The sequence below is a fragment of the Salminus brasiliensis genome, chromosome 3 (assembly GCF_030463535.1).
Source record: "Salminus brasiliensis chromosome 3, fSalBra1.hap2, whole genome shotgun sequence".
Taxonomy (NCBI): Eukaryota; Metazoa; Chordata; class Actinopteri; order Characiformes; family Bryconidae; genus Salminus; species Salminus brasiliensis.
The window spans coordinates 45399990-45420804 of NC_132880.1; the positions used below are offsets into that span (position 1 = coordinate 45399990).

The following is a 20815-nucleotide window of genomic DNA, read 5'->3' on the forward strand; positions in this document are numbered from 1 at the left end:
TCACTCACATATTATTCAACTATTTTGAGTTAGGTGAATATATGTGCTCATTTTCCAGATTTGTCAGTTGAATTAACTAATAATATCTTTAGTTTAGTCTGTTTAGTTGAATAGTACGCAATGCAACACTCTTTGAGTAAAATCTTTTCCTATTGGCTCCTAGCACCATCTATTTGCATTTACTGTGTGTGTTTCCCCCCCTGAATCACTCATTTTAAAATAAAGCTGTTTATTGAATTCTCCCCTTTAGCTAACCACCCTAGCCCTGAGATTGACCATTGAAGCCAATGATTGGAAAAGAACTCATGTTATGAAGTCATCTGTATTTTAAACTTGCATTGCTAGGTTAAACCAACTTGTACTATATAGTCAAATCAGTTGAGACATAAGCCATAAAGCTGAATTAAAGCTGGTAATGTTATTTACAGTGCACCTACTGTATCTACCACCTTATGTTTAAGAGCGTAGTGGCAAGTCAATGTGACAATGTGCCCTTAAAAATACAGATTCCTGAAGGATCTTCGATTCTGTGGAGAAGTCAGTCAGTCAGTTCAATCAGTATAATGTGGTGCTTCTTAAATGATTCCTAATAGACAATCACTGAATGATGAAAATGTCTCAATGGATGAAAGAACCATCAGTTTTATTTTTATCAGGAAACAAATGTGGTTCTACTTTGGCTTTGCTCCCGTTAAGCAATGTGTGTGTGGTCTGAACTACGTTCATTTAAACCACAAGTTGTTTGTTGAATTCTCCCTTTAGCTCTTTAGCTAACCACCCTAACCCTAACCTCTGATACATGTGAAGCCAACCATCACCTCTGATCAAACTGCTGTCAATGTGGCATTTCCAGGCAGCCAACACATTCGGAGGACAGCACTGGGTCTCCAGCAACACCACACCAGCTAACAGCAACCTGTGTTGGCCATCATCGCTTTTACCATCTCCCCACTTGGAGAGAGCACAGCCAATTGTGCTCTCTCTGACTCCGGCTGCTGATGGCAAAGTTGTGCGGCTTAGATTGCCTGATACCACTATGTCCCGATGCCCCTATGTCATGCCACTTAGGGGAAACAATGTGGTTCTACTTTTGCTTTGCTCCAGTTAAGCAATGTGTGTGTGGTCTGAAATATGTTCATTTAAACCACAAGTTCAGCCTAGTACTCAGCCTAGTCTATTGCTACTGCTACTACTACAACTGAATGGCCTGGATGACAGAACGCCTTCATGGACACACTTCACAACGGACAACGGTCTCTTATGTCCCTAAAAGGAAAGGCTTCTTTGTCATAGAAGAACTATCCCAGCTAACATACCCATGTGGGGCCTGTATGGGTAGCCCCACTTGGGAACCAGAACGTTTTGTCCATGAGTACCATGTTGGCCCCATATATGCATGCCCACTAGGGGCATGATTTTGATGGGACCAGGAGGGATTAAACATAGGTCACATAAGGGTTGTGCACTGCACTTGGGTCCTTGACAGGATTAGGATGGGCTGTAATGATGAGGCCAACTGGGTTCCAGTAACATGCCCACTTGGAACCCACCTAGCCACCTAGACTCAGAGCATAATGACTGGGCTTTGTGGTCTCATAAGGAACCAATTTTTGTAAAAGTGTAGGATGTATGTGTGTATGTGTTAAGAACTGTTAAAGGTTTAAAGAAGTTCTGCACCAGTGTATGGTCCTGCTCATGGAACCATTTGTTGAACCATTATTTTCAGAGTGTAGACAAAGCTCTGAAAGATGCTCCTATGTGTGACTGTTGAAATAAACAAATAGATATTGGATTTTGCTTTGCATACGGGTCACGTTTGTGACACCACAGTAGATGACTTGATTAAATGAAAAAAAAAAACAACAACAAAAGCAAATTCATCTCTTAGCAACATCTCGGCATCTTTATCCCTCTTTAGAGTCGACATTTAAATAATACTCATGCATTATTTACAACTTAATGGTACAGAACAATAGTTTAATTTCTTCTCTCATTACAAATCAATTCAAATCTTTCTCATCTTGAATGGGTCAGAGAGTTTCACTCCTTGAAAAATGATCATTTAGGCTCCAGCGCAGTGAAAACATCTCCAGCCAACTTGCCAACTTGCTTTTTGTGGGTATGATAATACGAACAAAACAAGGCAATTTACAACTGTGATTGCAAAATTGCTCTTGATTGTGAGTAAACACAAATAGTTATTTATCCATTTCCACGTCGTGAGCATGTGCACTGCAATCAAAGTTGCCTGAAAAGGTCTCGGTAAATACAGAATTAGTGCAGTAACACACAGCTTCTTCACAATGTTCTAAAAAGACCTTTATCGAGGTGTTAATAACACAGCAGAGCTTAGGATCTGCAAATAAAGGCAGCATCTCTTAATTTAAAAAAGTGCAGTCAGACTTTACCTGGATCTTTGATACTTTAACAACAAACTCAAAAGTTACATTTCACGAGAAATTTATTGCTGTCAGTGAAAATCATATTCCTTTAAATGGCAACTTTACAGGAGAAGCAGAAAACGTCTTAACTGAAATGGAAATCTATTGGAAAAGGGTGAAGTCATTTCTGAGCATTTCTATTGGTCCGTTCATTATGAAATTTACATAACTCCATGTAAAGCACAACTGATAAAGAACAAGTGATTTTGTAAACAACTAAACATGACTAAAATTTCCAGTTTGCGGAAATAAACATGCATGTAAGTGGCAGGTGTTTTTCACATTGTGCTTCAAAATGACTTGGAATAAAATATTTTATGTTTATATTTTATATTGACTGAATAATTGAAATTGAAAGGAAAGGTTGTTTTCTTCTAACCGAAATATCAATCACTTTACTGACCCACAGCAACAATACGTCCTGATGTTGCTTAAGTATCAACAGCTCACTGTGAGATATGAGCGTTTAGCTGTGTTGCCATTTGCACTTTTGCCCAATAAAATAGAAGGCTGGATTTTACTAACCTTCGTTTCAGACATGACTGGGTGCCTTCCTGCCTCAGAATCCTGTCTGAGTAACCAGCATCTCTTATGTGTCAGACACTTTACTTTCTGACTTACAGTTTTAAGAACAGTGCTGGAAGTATACTTAATATTAATTCATCATCATTATTATTATTATTATTATTATTATTATTATTAATAATAATAATAATAATAATAATAACACATAAATAAACATTTTAAAGAGTAAATAGGACATAAAGGAGTGTATAATATGAGTGTATAAATATTATACAGTACCTCTCTGTAGTCTGTGTGGTCCATTCTTCCATCATCCTGGTTGATCATAATCAGTCCTTCATTAAAGTGAATCAGGTGAGCTGCTAGAATCCAAGCACAGATAAATGATCAACCAAGCCTGTGTTCTTCCAACACATTCTGATTACTGCAGGTTTTACACAGGTAAAAACACACACACACACACACACACACACACACACACACACACACACACACACACATACACACACACACACACACACACAAATATATATATTGCAGAGATAAATGTTTTTTAATACTTTTGCACAGTCTTACAAATATAAAACAGGGGTTTTATACTAATATTTGGAAATATGAACATTATAAAGTATATGAATACAGTATAATAAATGTTTACCTCTGTGCAGTCATTGTGGTCCGTTTTTCCAACAACACCAATTCTGAGCCATTTTAGATGTACACAATTATTCATAACTTGTGCAGAGTGTTGTAAGTAGTATGTAATATAAGATTAGTAATAATAATAATAATAATAATAATAATACTTTGAAACTGAGCATTTCAAAGCACAGCTGGGATACTGTGTACACAGTATTACACAGTGTTATACACTACACAGCCAAAAATATTGGGACACCTGCTCATGCACGTGTCAGCAATGGGTACAACTTAGTAGCTGGATGCAGTCATTGGCTACAGCTAATACTACTACTACTACTACTACTACTAATAATAATAATAATACTTTAAAACTGAGCATTTCAAAATACAACTTTGATACTGTGTGAAATACTGTGTACACAGTATTACACAGTGTTATACACTACACAGACAAAAATATTCGGACACCTGCTCGTTTATCAAGGCTTTCTACTAGATTTTGGAGCAGCATTGCCGTAAGGGTTCGATTGCTTGCAGCAACGAGAGCATTAGTGAGGTCAGGATGTTGGATGATGATCACCACCCCACCTAGCAAACGTATTAGATGGAGCACCAACCATCATTCCAGAGGACACAGCTCTTCCACTGGGGGGCTTTATACCCCTCAAGCCCACGCCTGGCATTAGACAGCATGGTGCCAATAGGTTGATGTTTATCTGCTCCAGAGAGTCCTATTCTATTGGCAGTACTTCTTTAAAGGGACTAGACAAGTTGAGTCTATGTGTGCGTATTTACGCACGTGTCAGCAATGGGTGCAACTTAAAGTAACTGGGTTTTAATTGGAATGGCTACTGCTAATAATAATAATAATAATAATAATAATAACAATAATACTTTGAAACTGAGTATTTCAAAGCACAGCTGGGATACTGTGTACACAGTATTACACAGTGTTATACACTACACAGCCAAAAATATTGGGACACCTGCTCATGCACGTGTCAGCAATGGGTGCAACTTAGTAGCTGGATGCAGTCATTGGCTACTGCTAATAATAATAATAATAATAATAATAATAATAATAATAATAATAATTTGAAATGAGCATTCTGCAGTATGGGATTCAGTGTAAGCTGATGATCATACAGACTGATCACCTCCGCAGTCTGCTCCATGTCTCCATTTTCGACTAGGCAGCATAGCTACACTCTCTGTAACCCCGCCCACTCAGTGACTGACGGCCAGGCTCGTTTCTCTCTGTCAGGTGCAACTTTAGGAACTCTGGTCGAGCTGCGCTCCCAGGCTGAGATTTGAGCTCTTCTTACCCTCGGTTCCATCGCCCGGAATGTGTGCACTGTGCTGAAACCTGAGAGGCGATCTGCTACAGGTGAGTTCTCTGCTTTTTCTAAAGGGAATCAGAGTCTCTACCGCGTTACTGAGGAGAAGTCAGGTCAGACCTCACGGAGGGCGAGGAGCTCGCGTCGAAGAGCCTTTGCGCTCGCCTGGCTGCGCTGCGCTGCGCTGCGCTCCTGCTCGGTCGTGTCCTTTAAGGGTTCTTTAAGAAGCTCTGAAAGTGTGCGGGCTGTCTCCGGCTGGGCTTTGGGCTGGTCCAGCTGAAGGACTTGCAGGACTTGCAGTGTCAGGTGTTAACCAAAAAAAACAAAAGTGCTCAAGACTCAAGACTCACACCATGATCTCTTCTTCCACCTGATGAGAAGTTCATCAGACAAGACTTTGGAGTCTGGATTTGGCTTATTATTATGTAGCTGGGTGCTGGAGCTGTGTGGCTGATGTTATTAGAGTCCACCAGCCAGTCTTTCAGGTGCCGTACTCCTATTATTTATTAGCCTCCTAGTCAAATTAAGCAGGTGTGCTGTGCTGTTCGATTGTTGACTAGTGAGTACAGTAATGAGTGAACAGCTCAATTATGCATGTTGGGACATCATTGAACTTGTTTGCGTGCATTGTGTTTGCTCATATTCTGATCAAGCCTTCTAACCCCAGCAAGTCCTACGAGTGCCACACAGTAGTCCTGCATCCTTTTTTATTATTATTTTTATTTACATTTGTAAGAAAGGTGCTTTTCTTGGCTCGAAAGGAAGCCATTGAAGTTGCATGAGTCTGCTCTTCGTCCTGGGAGACAGATGTGTTTGTTAGCTGTTAAAGGTGTGAAAAAAAGCTCGGGTGTCTGCATGCTCGGCTGCACAGTGTCGAGTTTCCACTCTTTCAGTATTATTATGTGACTCCCCTACAAAATCCATCACTGCGAGTCACACAGTGGGTGACATGCCAGCACAGGCACACTGGAAGTACACCGAATCCACCGAATCCAAAACTTCAGGTCAGGAGAAGTCCGCTGTTGTTGTGAGCAATTCATCCTGGAAGACTCTGCATGAGACGCTTCCAGTCATAAAGCAATCCTTAAGCGAGAACCTGAGCCCTGAGCCCTGACCCAGAGAGCAGGAGGGCCGGCTGCAGCCCAGGGATTTGAGAATTGCTCAAGGATGCAGTGGCCGCGTGCAGGAGAGGCGTTTTCGAGCCGCCGACCCCCTCTGACACTGAAGTTAATTAAGTGCACCCTGCAGTATTTCAGACTCCACCAACTCCACAGCACAGCTGTGGTTCAGAATTGGCCACACATTAAGGAGGGGTTCCTGTAAAGAATCAAATGTACACCCTGCTCCCCTTAGCCCAAATGCAGTCAAGTCTGCAAGTCTGGTGTTGAATTAGCTTATTTAGGTGTGGATACAATGTAAAATGGAAGTCTATGGGCTCTCGATGGGGTTAAATGTTACTTCCCCTGGGTGTCCGAACAGCAGAGTCGCTCGCTCTTCGTCTTCAAACGCAGACTGAAGACCCTCCTCTTCCGAGAGTACTATGGTCTCCATATTGACTTGTGTTTAGTAGTGTCTAAGATTAGAGGATCTTTGAAGTTTGAGTCTATTTTAACTAGCTGAGGTTTTTCTTGAGTAAATAGTGAAGCACTTTTGTAAGTCTCTGGATAAGAGCGTCTGCTAAATGCAAATGTAAATATATTAGCCTTGTAGCTCCAGAGCAGAGCTGAGGATGCAAACATCAAACACCAAAAATCTAATCAGTTTTTTTTTTTTTTTATAATTTTCTATTTTGTGCTCAAATCAGAGTGAAAATGAAAAATGAAAAAAGGGGCCAGAACTTTTGGCCAATCTTGATTTTCATATTTAAGGTTTTTGATTTATGTGACCTGAAAGTTTCTGTTTTGTTATACGTTTTAGGCTGTATCCCAAGTGCGTACAAATTAATAATGCTAACTCGCTAACTTTTACAGTTTGTAGCTTCCGCATCGTCATCGCAATGTGGGCATGCGCCATAGTCAGATTGCATGATGGGTAATGTTGTGTAGGGCAAATTAAATCACTCCTTAAGCCTTTTTACATGCTTAGTACCAAATTCCCACAGTTCTCATTTTCCGTGAACTACCAGAGGCTGATTGTCCCTGCCCAGTATCACTTATTTAACTCCAGTCTCGGATAAAGTCTCTGGCTTTATTAATATCATGACTTGTTGGATCATTTACTTTTTTATAATATAATAATTTTCTATTTGGTTGTATTTGGTTCTGTATATCACAGAAAAAAAATATATATACACTTACATACAAAGGTGTAAAAAGTATTGAAATTCATTACTCAGGTAGAAGTGGAGATACAAGGGTTTAAAAAGACTTCTATAGAAGCTGAAGTATCAACTTAAGCTTTTTACTCCAGTAAAAGTGTAAAAGTACTGGTTTCAAAACTACTTAAAGTATTAAAGTAAAAGTAATGGAAGGAAAACAAAGGCCAGAAGCTTAGGCTGCCCCACAGGGGTCTATAGTGCACTACCCCCCCCCTCCCCAAAAACCCATTTTTCTAAAAGTCATAATGAGGAGAATGATCTATTAAAATGTTGATGTTAAAAATGTTGGGCTGCACTAGGCTCCTGTTTCAGCTGCAGATCTGCCCATTGAAAATGAAGCATTTCAGTAATATCAGCTCTATTAAAGGAGCGTCTCTGTGCTCTACTGAGCATTAACATGAGCTTCATGGAGGAAAATATGAGGAGTCGTTGTCTAGAAGTTTTGTAAAGCTGCAGAAAGTCAGACTTCAGAGGCGTGTGATCAATAAGCTTTATTGGAATGTAAATGTGGGGCTCAGTCAGGACGTTTCACTGCAGCTCTCTTGAGTCTCTGCCACGGACACAGTCTTCATACTAGACTACAGACGTCTGCTGTGAGCTCGCTGGAGAGTGACGGGACGTGTGCAGGTGTGATGGATCACTTACAGCAAACCAATAGGGAGTCAGAATGGTGTATGTTTATACTTCTCATCCAACCACGATCAGACTCACACTTTCAGGATGGAGAGATTTATCTGGATAGGGTTTTTTATTTAAGGATGACGAGCCGGAATAAAAACAAAGGGAAATGAAATAGGAGGAACGAGGCTGTTTTTTAAATGTAAGGAGTAGAAAGTTCAGATAATTGGGCGAAAATGTGAGGAGTAAATAAATAAATAATGACTCCAGTAAAGTTTAGATAACCAAAATTTCTACGTAGGTAAGGTAACGTCATTACTTGACACCTCTGTGTATATATATATATATGTAGTATCGATATAGAGTTTAGTATACTCCAGGATGTACCCTTAGACCCAGTCAGTTTCCCAGTATGGTTTGATAGACACTATTGTCCCACAATGCAGTGCATTGTGTTGAAACGAAAAGGGAGGAGCTTTTTCTTATCTGAACCCCCCCCCCCCAAAAAAAAAAAAAAAGAGTGCAAACAAGTTCAGCAAAAGAGAATTTCCTGTTAGTACAAAATGGATTAGTTTGGTAATATTTCGTGTTCCAACCTGCCAAACACTGCACTAATAGGATTAGTGTATACTATATGCCTTTTATAGTGTGTACTATAAAATTGGGACGCACCCATTCAGTTTTGCTGTCCTTGACAGTCAGTCTTGGAGTTTCATAGATTTGGCTGGAGTCGGCTGAGCATGAAGAGCTTTGTTCATTTTATCCAGAGGCTCTAAATGCTGACATGACATCCAAAACATTCATCAGGCTCTTTCAGATTTCATAATTTCGCCTAAAAATGTCAAATTTCATCATCATTCTATAAAATGATGTACGTTAAAAGATGTGCATTATTTCCTTGTTTACATTTGAAAAGGAACATGGTCTCAGTCTCTGCATCACTGATGACAGCAATGCAGCCACATTTCCTATGACTGATGGCAACTTATGAGGTGCACCACACTAAATTGGTGCCGATACCAAATTACTGAAAAGGATACTTCCACAAATCAAACCATTTAAATATCAAAATCACGTCTGCCCCCGGTCTGATTTTTCAATTTCTATTTTTTTTTATTGGAGCAAAAAATCTTGAGTATGAAAAACAAATAATGAAATAATAAAACTTTAGTTTTTTGATTTTCTGGTTTTAGATTCTGAATGAAAGATTGAATGATACTTGGATTACAGTGTGTCTCAGTTGGTTGAGTACATTTGGGGTTATGGAGTTATGTAAATTTGACTTGTTTTCGGTGAACCAGTGCTACTTTCTCAACCAAGGGGGCTTGTGATATTTCAGTAGATTTTTGGGGGGTCCTGAATTAAATAACAATAAAATAAACCCTATTTTTTACAGTATAAGCTTATAAAATCCACATCTTATCCAGTATCTATATGTCAATAGTAATAGAAACATCTGTATATCATAGTTGATGTATTAAAACTGTCATTGTTAACAGTGCAGTAATGTGTGTATATGTGCATATTCAGTATTTTTATTTTGTATATATTATATTTTACTATGTTTTACTGTGTTTTTCACTCACCTTACACCTGTGTTAACGTGATGTTACAGTACATGTGATTTGATTAAATATTACGTTGCTAGTGCAAAATCCTTTTATCTCCAAAATTACAACATTACAGGAAAATCAGAAAAAAATAAAACAAATCCAGGTGTTTTTCCAGTCATTCGGATTTTGACACAATGTAAAGAACAATGGCTAGATTTACAATCAATTAAACATTTTAAAAAAGTGTAAAAATTAAGATACAAGGTTTTTGCATGACAATGCTGATGTATAAAGCACATTCTTTAACCCCTTAAAAAGTGTTATTACAAACTATTTTGTTTTGCTATTACCAGAGAATAGCCCCACCAGTGTGATAAGCCTTTCTGTGTTAAGGGGTTAAAGAACGGCTCGATGTCAGAGGCTTCTGCATCACGTGCTAACCCTGAGACCTGTGCTCCAGCCTTTTTTCATTAAGATGACTGAAGCTGTTTACCTGTTGCCAATGTGTATTTTCTGCATTGTGCTCATGAGCATGAAGAGGCTTGTTTCAGCTCGGTGGAGTTTTAAATGTAATGCTTTCACATCCTGGATGATTCTTGGTAGCTCTTTTATAGGACTTCTATAAAAAGAACTTCTTCACAACCTCCTGACCAACATCTGGAACCATGATCTAGTTTATCTAATCTCAATCTTATTAGAAAGTGTGCATAACATCAGGTCAGATTAAACAGGAGGGTGGGCTATGTAGATTGTTGACTACAGACAGTACTGTGCAGGTTGGCGCATCTTGAAGCACGTTTGTTCATGTTTGTGCATCGTATTCTGTTGCCCGTGAGTGAGAAGTGGTGCACAGAAGTCATGCATCTGTTTTGAACGTGTCCGTGCATGACAGTTTTCCCCCAAACCACCTCAAAGCTGAGAATAAAGGGCTCACGTCCACTTCCTGGTATTTCTTTGTAAAACATATTCAGGGCTGTGGAGAACTGTAGTGGTTTCATTAGCATGCGCACACTTCCTGAGAACTGTAGCGGTTTCATTAATATTCGTTCTGTCCGCTGTCACACACATTTTGAAATGTTTATTTTTTGCAATCCAGTTCATTGTGTGCTCAAATGAGTGCCAATCATAACCTGAAACAAGGCAGGAACACAAGTGAAGACAGATGTTTGACAGTTATCTCCTCTATCAGTTCTTCTGGGCTTTGATATCCGAATCGCCAGCTTGCCAACTTCTCATGAAACCTTCAAGCCATTATTCAGCAGTAATTCTGGGCCCACTCTGAGACCTTTCATTATTTCTACGCATTTCCACATTGTTCTACCTAATGCTTCAGGTTCTTTCCCCTCACTGCGGCACTCCTGTGCCTTGATCCACCCTAACACACCCTTGGCCTTCTTTCAAGTTCAACTTCAACTTCACAAGGAACCTCCTTGGACGCTTTTCCAACAGGACTGAAGAAGTTCCTAATGCTGCACATGCTGAGCTCATGTCGCTAAAATATTTGTAAATCAGCTTATCAGGCTTAAACCTACAGAAGAAAAGATCTTTTGTTTGCTTCCAGAGTTTGCTGGTATTCTCTGCCACTCCTGTGCTTAACATTTGGAAAGGTGTTCTTTTCATGTCTTTCATATCTTTCCCAGAGTATGTCGTTGCTCATTGTTGCCGAAAAGTTTTTTCAGATGTTCCTTTAAAATCGCCCGCCGCTGATTTGTGTGGTGAAGACGCAAAAAAAGCTTTTCTCTTGGGGTGTCCGTCTTTTACACTTTTATACTTTTGCATGGTGTTTCCTTCCCTTTTTAACTATGAAAATGCTTTTAATTAGACGTCAGTCAGTTTGTCTTTCTATTTACTGTGGACTATATACTTATTTATTATAGCATATTTACAAGACAAGACATTTATAAGACAAAGTGAACTGTTAATTTTGTTAATTAATTGGTTATTGTGATTAATGGTATTAATATGGTATTAACCTTCAGCTTGCGCCTCGTGAGTTAGTGCATTGTGGGCTATGAGGTGTATTTCAGATCATTATCCTCTTTTTTATTTTTAGCTTATTTACAGAAGGTGTGATGTTTGTTTGCTTCCAGAACTTGCTGGTATTCTCCTGAATCCATCCTGCACCCTACCAATAAAATGCTGACTGTGCCACTGGCCACAGCAAAAGCCCAAAGCGTGATCAGTCCACCCCTGTGCTTAACAGTTGGAAAGGTGTTCTTTTCATGCACACATCCTTTGCACACACCTTTCTCCAAGCAAGGTTGTTGTTTTTCAGATGTTCCTTTAAAATCGTCCGCCGCCAATTTGTGTGGTAAAGACGCAAAAAGAATTTGCATGGTGTTTCCTTCCCTTTTTAATTATGAAAATATATTTAATGTGGTATCCAAACATATGGATAATATTAGAACTAGAATTTGTTTTCAATCAACATGCAGCACTAAAAATATTAGATTTTAAAATGCAAATAACATCTATTAATTTGCCTTTCTATTTGTTAATTATTTTTTTATGGTGGTTAGATCAATTACATGTAAATTAGTTCTATAATTAGTTAACTGTATTAATATGGTATTAACCTTCAGCTTATGCATCGTGAGTTAGTGCATTGTGGATTTTGAGGTGTATTTTAGGTCATTATCCTCTTTTTTTATCTTTAGCTTATTTACAGAAGGTGTGATGTTTGTTTGCTTCCAGAATTTGCTGGTATTATAGTGAATAGTTTAGTTAGAAATGTTCCTTGTGCCACTGGCTGCAACACAACACCCAAAGCAATCCACTTCTTGTTTAACAGCTGGAGAGGTGTTCTTCTCATTCAATTTGCATAATTTTTCTTTAAACCTACCTTTGCTCACTGCAGACAAACTGCATCAGTCCACAGCGGTTGTTTCTTTAATGCTTCAGGCTTGTTTTGATGTTCTATTGAATTTTTCTTCTCAAATCTCTTCCAAGCTTTTGCATGGTGCTCCTTTTCTGTTTTTAACTTGACAATTGTTCAAAACATAAATAATCCACCTGTCTTGCTTGAAATGTTCTTTATTTATCTTTATTATTTATGCCTTTTGGATGAGATCAGCTCATCTTCTGCTAACTCTCTCTATTTACACCAACAGAAACGTTGATCAGGGGTTCCCAAACTTTTGCATGCCACTGTATACTTTGGAACGACTTACTGTCCAACTTAACCTAATAACAAAAAAGCAGATCATGTGACTCCAAAAAAAAAAAACTCTTCAGAGGATTGAACCTCAGGAATGTCGTTATCTGGATAAAATTTAAGAATTAATTAGACCATAGCCTTTCAGTAAATGTGCTGAGATTACATTTGATCATTTGATCAGAGAGATAATCAGGTAGGGGGGGTCTTACTCTGGGGGACTTCTTTTTACAAGTTACCTTAATAATATCAATATGCCATGTGTTGACCAGCTTTTATGCACTAATTACATTTGCTTCTTTGAATTCTATTAAACTAATCACGTCCCAGCTTTCCATGGAGGAGAAAAGGAAGTCTTCATAACAGAGACCTTTAAGTGTTCCTCAAGTGAATGGGAAGCATTGGCCTTGCAGGAGAGTCGTCGTGAGTAGTAGTTTGACCCTCCAGAATAATGAATATGCCCGGCCATGCGCGGTTCCAGCCCTTGATATGAGCTGTTTAAGCATTGCTCGAATTGCTACTGTACTGTCTGTGTGTTCATCCTCCCTTACCTTGAACTTGATATGAAGATATCATACATTCACGACAAGCAATACAGCAAATCGGTGAAGCTTCCTGACATGCACTTCTACAAACCCCACCTTGACACGCCAGTGCCCTGGTACGAGCATCATGTTTGCTGCGAGTGCTCTCACAGCGACCGAACCAGCGGCAGTGCTGAGGCACCTACACGCACACCCACATGTACAGCCTATGCACACGTGGAGTGCACTTCAGCCAGGCTCTCTGGATGTGAGAGCACAGTGGGTTAATGGAAATGTCATTTGAATAGCCAGTAGTGCGTCAGACAAGGATCTTCTGTGAATACAGAACAGTTGCCCAATTCTGTCGGCTTTTGGACCTCAACTTTGTTTAACAAATCGGACGGCATGTCACGCGCCTCCTCGGAAAAAACTCAAGGAAGAGCTCCGGAACGCATTAGATCACAAATTCAATTTGAAACTTGTCTGTTACAAGACGCCCCGCTACCCACCCCCACCCTCTCCCATCCCCTCCCCGTCACTATCATCACCACCAGCATCTAGGCTGGGGCGGGTTGCCGTTCCAGCAGGGGACAGATTATGCAAGCACTCTTGGATTTAGTTCAGAATATCCGCTCCATGGACTGCCAGGAAGTTTGTTCTCTTTTTGTTCTTCTTGTTGTTCGTTGCTTTTTCTTCTGCAGATTTACCGAGACATAAACAGCTTCGCCTGCCAACACCCAAAGGGATCTTCTGCTGTTTCAGTATTTGGCACCTTTCAATAACTCTCCCCAAGTCTTAGATTGGGAGCTCGCGGGTCAAGAATTCAGCCGCTCTAATCATGTCAGCTTTTCAAAACTATGTAATGAGATATCAGAGAATGGCCCAGAAATGTTTTTTTTTTTTGGTTTGGTTTGGTAGTGAATATTCAACGACACCAGGGAGCGCCGGCTCAAATCCTGGAGGACCAGTGCAGCAGAGTTTTGAGTTTTTTCAGCTCCAACACATTTCAAGATGATAATTTTAGTGCTGATGCTAAACTATGCATTTTTTAACATGTCAAAAAAGTTGTCAGTGCTTTTCAAAAACGTGATCCTGTGTTCTCTGGTGCTCAGCACTGCTTTTCTATAAGTTTGTTTCTCAAAGAAAAGGGCATGCAGCTTACCCGGGTGGAAAAGGAAAAAAGCATTACCTTATCTTGAACGTTGTGAGGAAAATGAGCAATGTGGATTAACTGGGATTAGCATCCACAGATTGATAGATAGTGATGATCCTATTAAAATGACATTAATTAATAAATAAAAAAATAGATATACTGGACAGTGCAAGGTTTTTAGACCTTTCCACAAATTTTCACAGATAAAATTTGTGGAAAGGCCTAAAAACCTTGCACTGTCCAGTATATCTATCTTTTTATTTATTAATTAGTGTCATTTTAATGGGGTATTCCATTAACTAGAGTTAAAAGTTCCTTATCTGAGCAGTAAGTGTTTATTTCCTCAGTGAAATACTAATATTAGATTAATCACTAATAACATATATAATACAAGTGGTTGTTCTCCATCACTGTGTTTATCATTAGAACATCTCCAAAGTTCTCCTCATGGAGTCTAGTATTATTTAGAGTTTCCTCAGATCAACACCTGGTTTGGTGGTAAATCAGGGCTTAATGATGGTAAATCAGGTGAGCTGCTGCTGCTGCTGCTGGAGCTGAACACATCCTCCACGCTGTGCTGGCTGTACTGGGGGGCGTCCAGGAGAAACCTGGAGGAACCGAGCTCTGTTCTTCAGACTAGCTCACCAACAAGATCTCACTACTTTCCTTCTTCAGAATGAGAGACGTTTATTCCTCACTCTAATGTGTTGGATCAGAATTTGCATTGCGCTGACTGAATCCTAGTTAATCCCAGAGTGTGAGGCTACCACTACCAAGCTTAACAGTTGATTCAGCGTTCTTGGGGTGGACCATAAAACTGTCCTCTAGAAGGCTTTTCCTTTGTCCATGTGGTTCAGCTGCAAAGTTCAGTCAACCTTGAAAGTGTCATTCAGCTTCTCAGTCTTTCAGTCCATGATGATGTTGGCAGTAACGCTGGTATTTCAGCAGCTTCCAGTTAATGTCAGGCCTGTGCCTCTGTGGTTCTTAGGTTGTTCCTGTGTATTCAAACTAATTTCCTCTCAGCTGCAGGTGACAGTTTAGGTCTCCTTCCAGACCATGACAACGTGGCCACACTTCCCAAAAACCTGTACCTATGACCATTTGTGTAAACTGACGATTTTGTGATCTGCAGTCACATTTAAATGGCTGCACATGCATCCCTGACATGCAAATCTCAGATCACCCTAGTCAGATCTGTACTGAGCTCCTTGGACTTTCTCGTTGTACTGTGTTCTGAGCAATCCAATGAGTGCTGTCAAACAAACCCTGTTTAACCCTGGAGTAGCTGTACCAGCCGTAGCCAATCATGATCACCTGCAGTAAGTTAAGAGGCCATGGCTTTGGCAAGTTATAGGACATTTTGGAACTTTCAGTACCACTGTATAATTCATCTGAGAGGATGTATGAATATTTATGACCCTGTATGTATAATTATTTCGACCCTGTGTTGATTTTAGAAAAGTTTAGGTTTGTTGGAACTGTATTCCGCTCCAGAAGCAGAACAGTTCTGAGAAATCATTTCAAGCCCAATACAGCCTTGACCTTCAAGGCCAGGATTAGCATCAACAAATGTCCGAACACAGCTGCACCTTCAGGGTGTGCCCACAGACTCTCTTGACAAAGGTGGAACTGTTAATGTTGAAGGTTTGTGGTGTCAGTTTCCCAAAGATTGCGTTGTATCTTGAATGTCCTGGCTCAAAACAATGGATTTATTGTGAATCGCTGTTGATGCTTTAAGTTATGCATTCCTGTCAGCAATCCGACCTTTCTGTTATTAAACCCCTTACTTCTAACCCGAGCCGCCCTGAAGTCCTGGAATTCTTGAAAACCGTTTGCATGTCCATCAGTGACAGTCTAATATAGAATATGGTAACAAACCTACCCACTGTAGTTCCACCCATTAAGTGTTATTATTATCTTTACAGGCTCGTTTCTTTGTGGTGATGTTTTCAGAGCACTGCATGTCCTACAGTAAGTGACTGTTGGTGAAAATATTAGTCCAAAGCCCTGTTCAGACAGGACCAGTTTTACACAGGGAGGTAATTTTAATTTTACTGCAGGATGTCTATAAACTTTATGACAATTACGATTCGCACAGGATAAGACATCTCTTAATTAATAACTGAGATAGTCTGGCTACTCGATATACACACTGCCATCACCTCCAAAAACATGATGCTAACCAGTCTTATAGTAATGCTGAAATTTAAGCTGCTACATGTTCGGAACACGTATGCAGACAATAGGCTACGCTACACAATGATTTGCCTAAAGCTGCCAGCAGTAAGGAGTCCCGAGGAGTCCTTTGGCTCTGAAATTGACTGAGCTTTGCCACAGACTTCAACAACCCAGGGTGTCTGTGCTACACATGATAAAAAAACGTGAAAAACGCCTTTTCCACAGGACATGGTGGAATATTTACCCACATGTTGATTTGCACGAGATTCATATAACAGAATAATAACTGATACATTATCCCACCTCCCGTCCGATTAAGGCTTAGGGCACCGTTCCTGACTCGAGGAGGACATACTATAGTCATATGTAAAAGTTTGAACACCCCTGCTCAGATGACATGTTTTGGTTGCTTTTTATTTTGCTCATGGGCGCCCCCTACTGTTGTGGAGTGTAATTCACCTTTACTCCACTGCTGTAAATACTAACCACGCCACATGGACAGCTGTACACATGCTTTTCTGGACAAGCCGAGAGATACAGAAGCAGCATCTGAAGGTAGAGAAGCATGCGGGCTGAGGCAGTAGAGTAATACTACAGGATTGTACACTAATATGACTCTTTACACAGCATAGAGAGAGGAGAGAGGTCTCTCTCGTGCAGCTCCACCAAAGCTACACAGTGCAGTAGCAGCGTTAACGGAGACGCCATTCTCCAGGGACAGTCAGTGGAGCATCAGCATGCTTCTGAAGCTGCTGTTTTAAAGATAAATAGCTACATGATGTTGCTTTAAAAGGAAAACAAGTGAATAAATTGTCTACCAATGAAACAAATGGCTAAAGATTTCTGTTCATTTGCTGAATTTAACATATCGTATATATGTGCCATAATCTATGTTTTATGTTTGGGTTTTTTCAATATATTAAATTAAGCAAATAAACAGTAACAGTATACAGTGCATGTGTTTTTCACCTGGAAAATCAACAAAACATGTAATTTGAGGTGCCCAAACTTCATGGATTCACCTGCATCCACTCGGAAGGCCTGGTCTTGGATCCAAGCTGCTGTGGTTCACTGAGAGTTATACAATTACGAGAACACTTTGTTTAATTGGGTATCCTGCAAATGATACTGTGCTTTGTATGCATGGAGTATGAATCTCCATACAATCTCAATCTCCGGTCTGAGACATCATTTCATCAGACATCATAATAGATGGCTCAGCAGTTGCCTTGTAAGTTCTAAAATGGGGCCTAAGTGGGCTTGTTGCTCTTTGAACATGTAATTAGGACAAGCATAAGTGGAGCTAAATTGAGCATAGCTGGACTAATGCTACTCTGTTCACTTATACATTACCAGATATACATGCCATAAAAGATACATCTCCAGGATGCCTAATTAACATTCCAGATTTGCTCAATAGAAAGATCGGAGCTTTCTTCGAGCTGAACACACCAGTTATCATAAATGAGATGTATTCACGTATGGATGAAGGAGTCCAAAGGAGCGTAGTATCCCAGCATGGACAGATCCATCAAACACATGCGGAGGGACTGAAAGCACCGACAGGCTGACTAATTATGCACTTTTTAACATTCAACTTTTGTTGCTTTTGTGTGGCAATCATCTGTTAAGAAGACTGAACGTTGACTGGAGGAAGACTTGATTTCTTCCCCAGCCATTACTCCTGGTGTTTCAACCAGCCCTTATCCTTGAAAATGACCCGCTTTGCTCGTTTACAGAACTACTTAGCTCTAGAGTGACACACAATGACTAATTGCACCATTGGAGAATTTGAGCGTCTTCGGCCCTATTTTTAGCCCTTATCTCAGTATCTGCACTTTCCTAAGGCAGCCGAGAAAGGTTCTCAGCATCGCTGACTCTGAGGGCTGAAACACTAGCTGTAGTAAGGGCTTGGTTGGGGGGCCACTGAGCTGCTTCACACCGTGTTTCACTTTCACACAAAACAGCTCACCGCAGTTCCTCTGAACTGCTAGGTTGGAGGAGCAGAGCTGCAGCCCATTGGCTGGGGATGCACTGTTGGTTGGTGGTTGTTCTAAAATCAGATAGGGTGGCGGGAGCGCGTGGTGAGGACTTCCGTTCTGTGTGTGTGTGTGTGTGTGTGTGTGTCTCTCTCTCTCTCTCTTTCTCTCTCACTGTCTCTCTCTCGTTCTGTCTCTCTGATGCTACTCTCCAGCAAGAGTGCGAAACAGTTTCAGGCCCGGTCCCAAGGGGAGAGACAAAGAGGAAACTGTAGTGAAACAGGATCGAACCTGTAGGTGTGACTCCCTCACATTGCAGAGAGAGGGAGGGAGGAAGAAAGAAAAAGAGTGAGTGAGAGAGAAAGAGAGAGAGAGAGAGAGAGAGAGAGAGAGAACTGTTTTTACTATACACTCATTTTTCGAGTAAAGTGAGAACTTGTTTGTTGAGGAGGGTTGCTGTTTTTTTGGGAGGGCCTGAAAATTAAATGGTTTGTTCCAGCAAGTTGTTCAGTTCATTGTTGTCATGCAAAAACCTGGTATCTCTCTTTTCGCTGTTTTTCATCTTGACATAATGTTAATCTGGCAGTTGTTCCGTACATTGTGTCCGAATTTCATGATCAACAGACCAATAGAAATGCTCCAAAATCACTTCCCTTTAAAGGAGCTGTGCATGGTTCTGGAGAAGGACTGTTGATATTTGAACTGAACTCAACAGCAAGACAACAGCAATACACCCCTCCCTTCAGTGCTCCTTCAGAAGCTCTGCGGTAACCATGGTAAAAGCAAAAACTCTGACCTGGATTGGGATTAAAATAGCCAATGCCCGATCCATTAAAATATGCCTGGAATGGCCTCCGATCCCGATACATGATGGATTTGACCCTGGCTAATTGAAATCATAGACAGTGCCTCTAAAATCAAGAAGGTTATTTCTTCCCCTGGGAAGTTGGGAAGCCATTATGGAGATACAAGGTTTTTGCGCGGTAGTGGCGGTATGCTTTGAATGAACAGTGCAAAGCAAAGATACCATCTGCTTTACCTCAGTGCACACCGTAAAAACACATCAGCGCTCTTCCACTATTGACGCTGTGTGGAACATCTGACTGTGTGTAATGGACTGGCCTTATGAGATTGAAATCTCTCCATTGTAATAATTGCAGGCCTACTTTGTTGTCAGTTGCTGTGCAACGTCTGCTTCTGACACTTCAAAACATAAATATGAAACAATGATTCATTCAGGGCACCCGTTTTAGTCGAACAGGTCTAGTTCAATTACTTGTAACCACATGAAGTGCTGAACTGACATGCTGTCGTTTTTACCCCGCCTTAAACATCCTAAAATATCTGCGATGTTGCAAGCTTTGCCTTCCGCGAGGTTCTTTAAATGTACGCAGAGCTTCACAGAGAGAGATTTCACCTCCGCTTTGCCGCCCTGAGCTTCTCATTTGAAGGGGCGAGACTAAACATCTGTTACCGAAATGAGGAAGTGAAGAAGCTGTGTTAGTCATCCACTCCAAAATAAGCTCGGAGGAAACTTGGTTAGGGTTGTATTGTAAGATGGGGGTGTGGACAAAGCCAAAGTTTGTGTGCCTGTCCAAATATGAGTGTGCAGGAGTTGCATGTGAGTATACACCGTGAATGAGTTGGCTGAGTCACGTCCCGTCCAACACGTAGAAGGCCGCGTGGACCTCACTGACAGATTGGCATCTCATTTACTCAGTCAAGAGTCCGGCACTCAAGGGGAAAACCCCGCTGCGTGTTTCCAGTTGTCCCCCGAACCTCAACGGAGTGGAGCCCAAACCTCCCTCTGCTAGGCTGAATATAAGTGGGTGAGCTATCTCCTGAGTGAGTTCCTCGTGGGTTTACCAGGCCTGGAGGTGACCTCTGCAGGAGGACCTGAGCATCCTCACTCTCAGACCAGTGGATTTTCTCAGGATGCTGGGACTGAAATGGGGATGACACTTGACACTGTATACACTATATAGACAAATATTTTTGGACACCCCTATTAATGAGTGCATTCAGCTACTTTAAGTACAGATGTGCAGACTTGCAAATGCACACACAGACTCACACACACATACATACACACAGCTTGTCTAGTCTATGCAGGACTCCATGGAGCAGATAAACATGAACCTATTGGAACCATGCTGCCTAATGCCAGACGTGGGCTAGAGGGGTATAAAGCCCCCCAGCATTGAGCTGTGGAGCAATGGAAGAGCTGTGTTCTCTAGAATGATGGTTGGTGCTTCATCTAATACTTTTGGGATGAGTTGGGGATGATGAGGTGGGGTGGTAATCATTTAACATCCTGAGCTAACTAACGCTCTCATTGCTGAATACAATCAAATCCTCACAGCAATGCTTCTCCAAAATATAGTAGAAAGTCTT

General features: G+C 40.7%; 1 protein-coding gene across 1 annotated transcript in view; it reads left to right on the top strand.

Moving 5' to 3' along the window:
- The first annotated feature begins 4867 nt into the window (after positions 1–4867).
- Positions 4868–20815, top strand: part of card11 (caspase recruitment domain family, member 11) — a 48148-nt gene continuing 32200 nt past the window's right edge. Inside the window, exon 1 of the mRNA XM_072676366.1 lies at positions 4868–4995. The gene's annotated coding sequence lies outside the window, so the exon portion shown is untranslated. The remainder of the gene's footprint in view (positions 4996–20815) is intronic.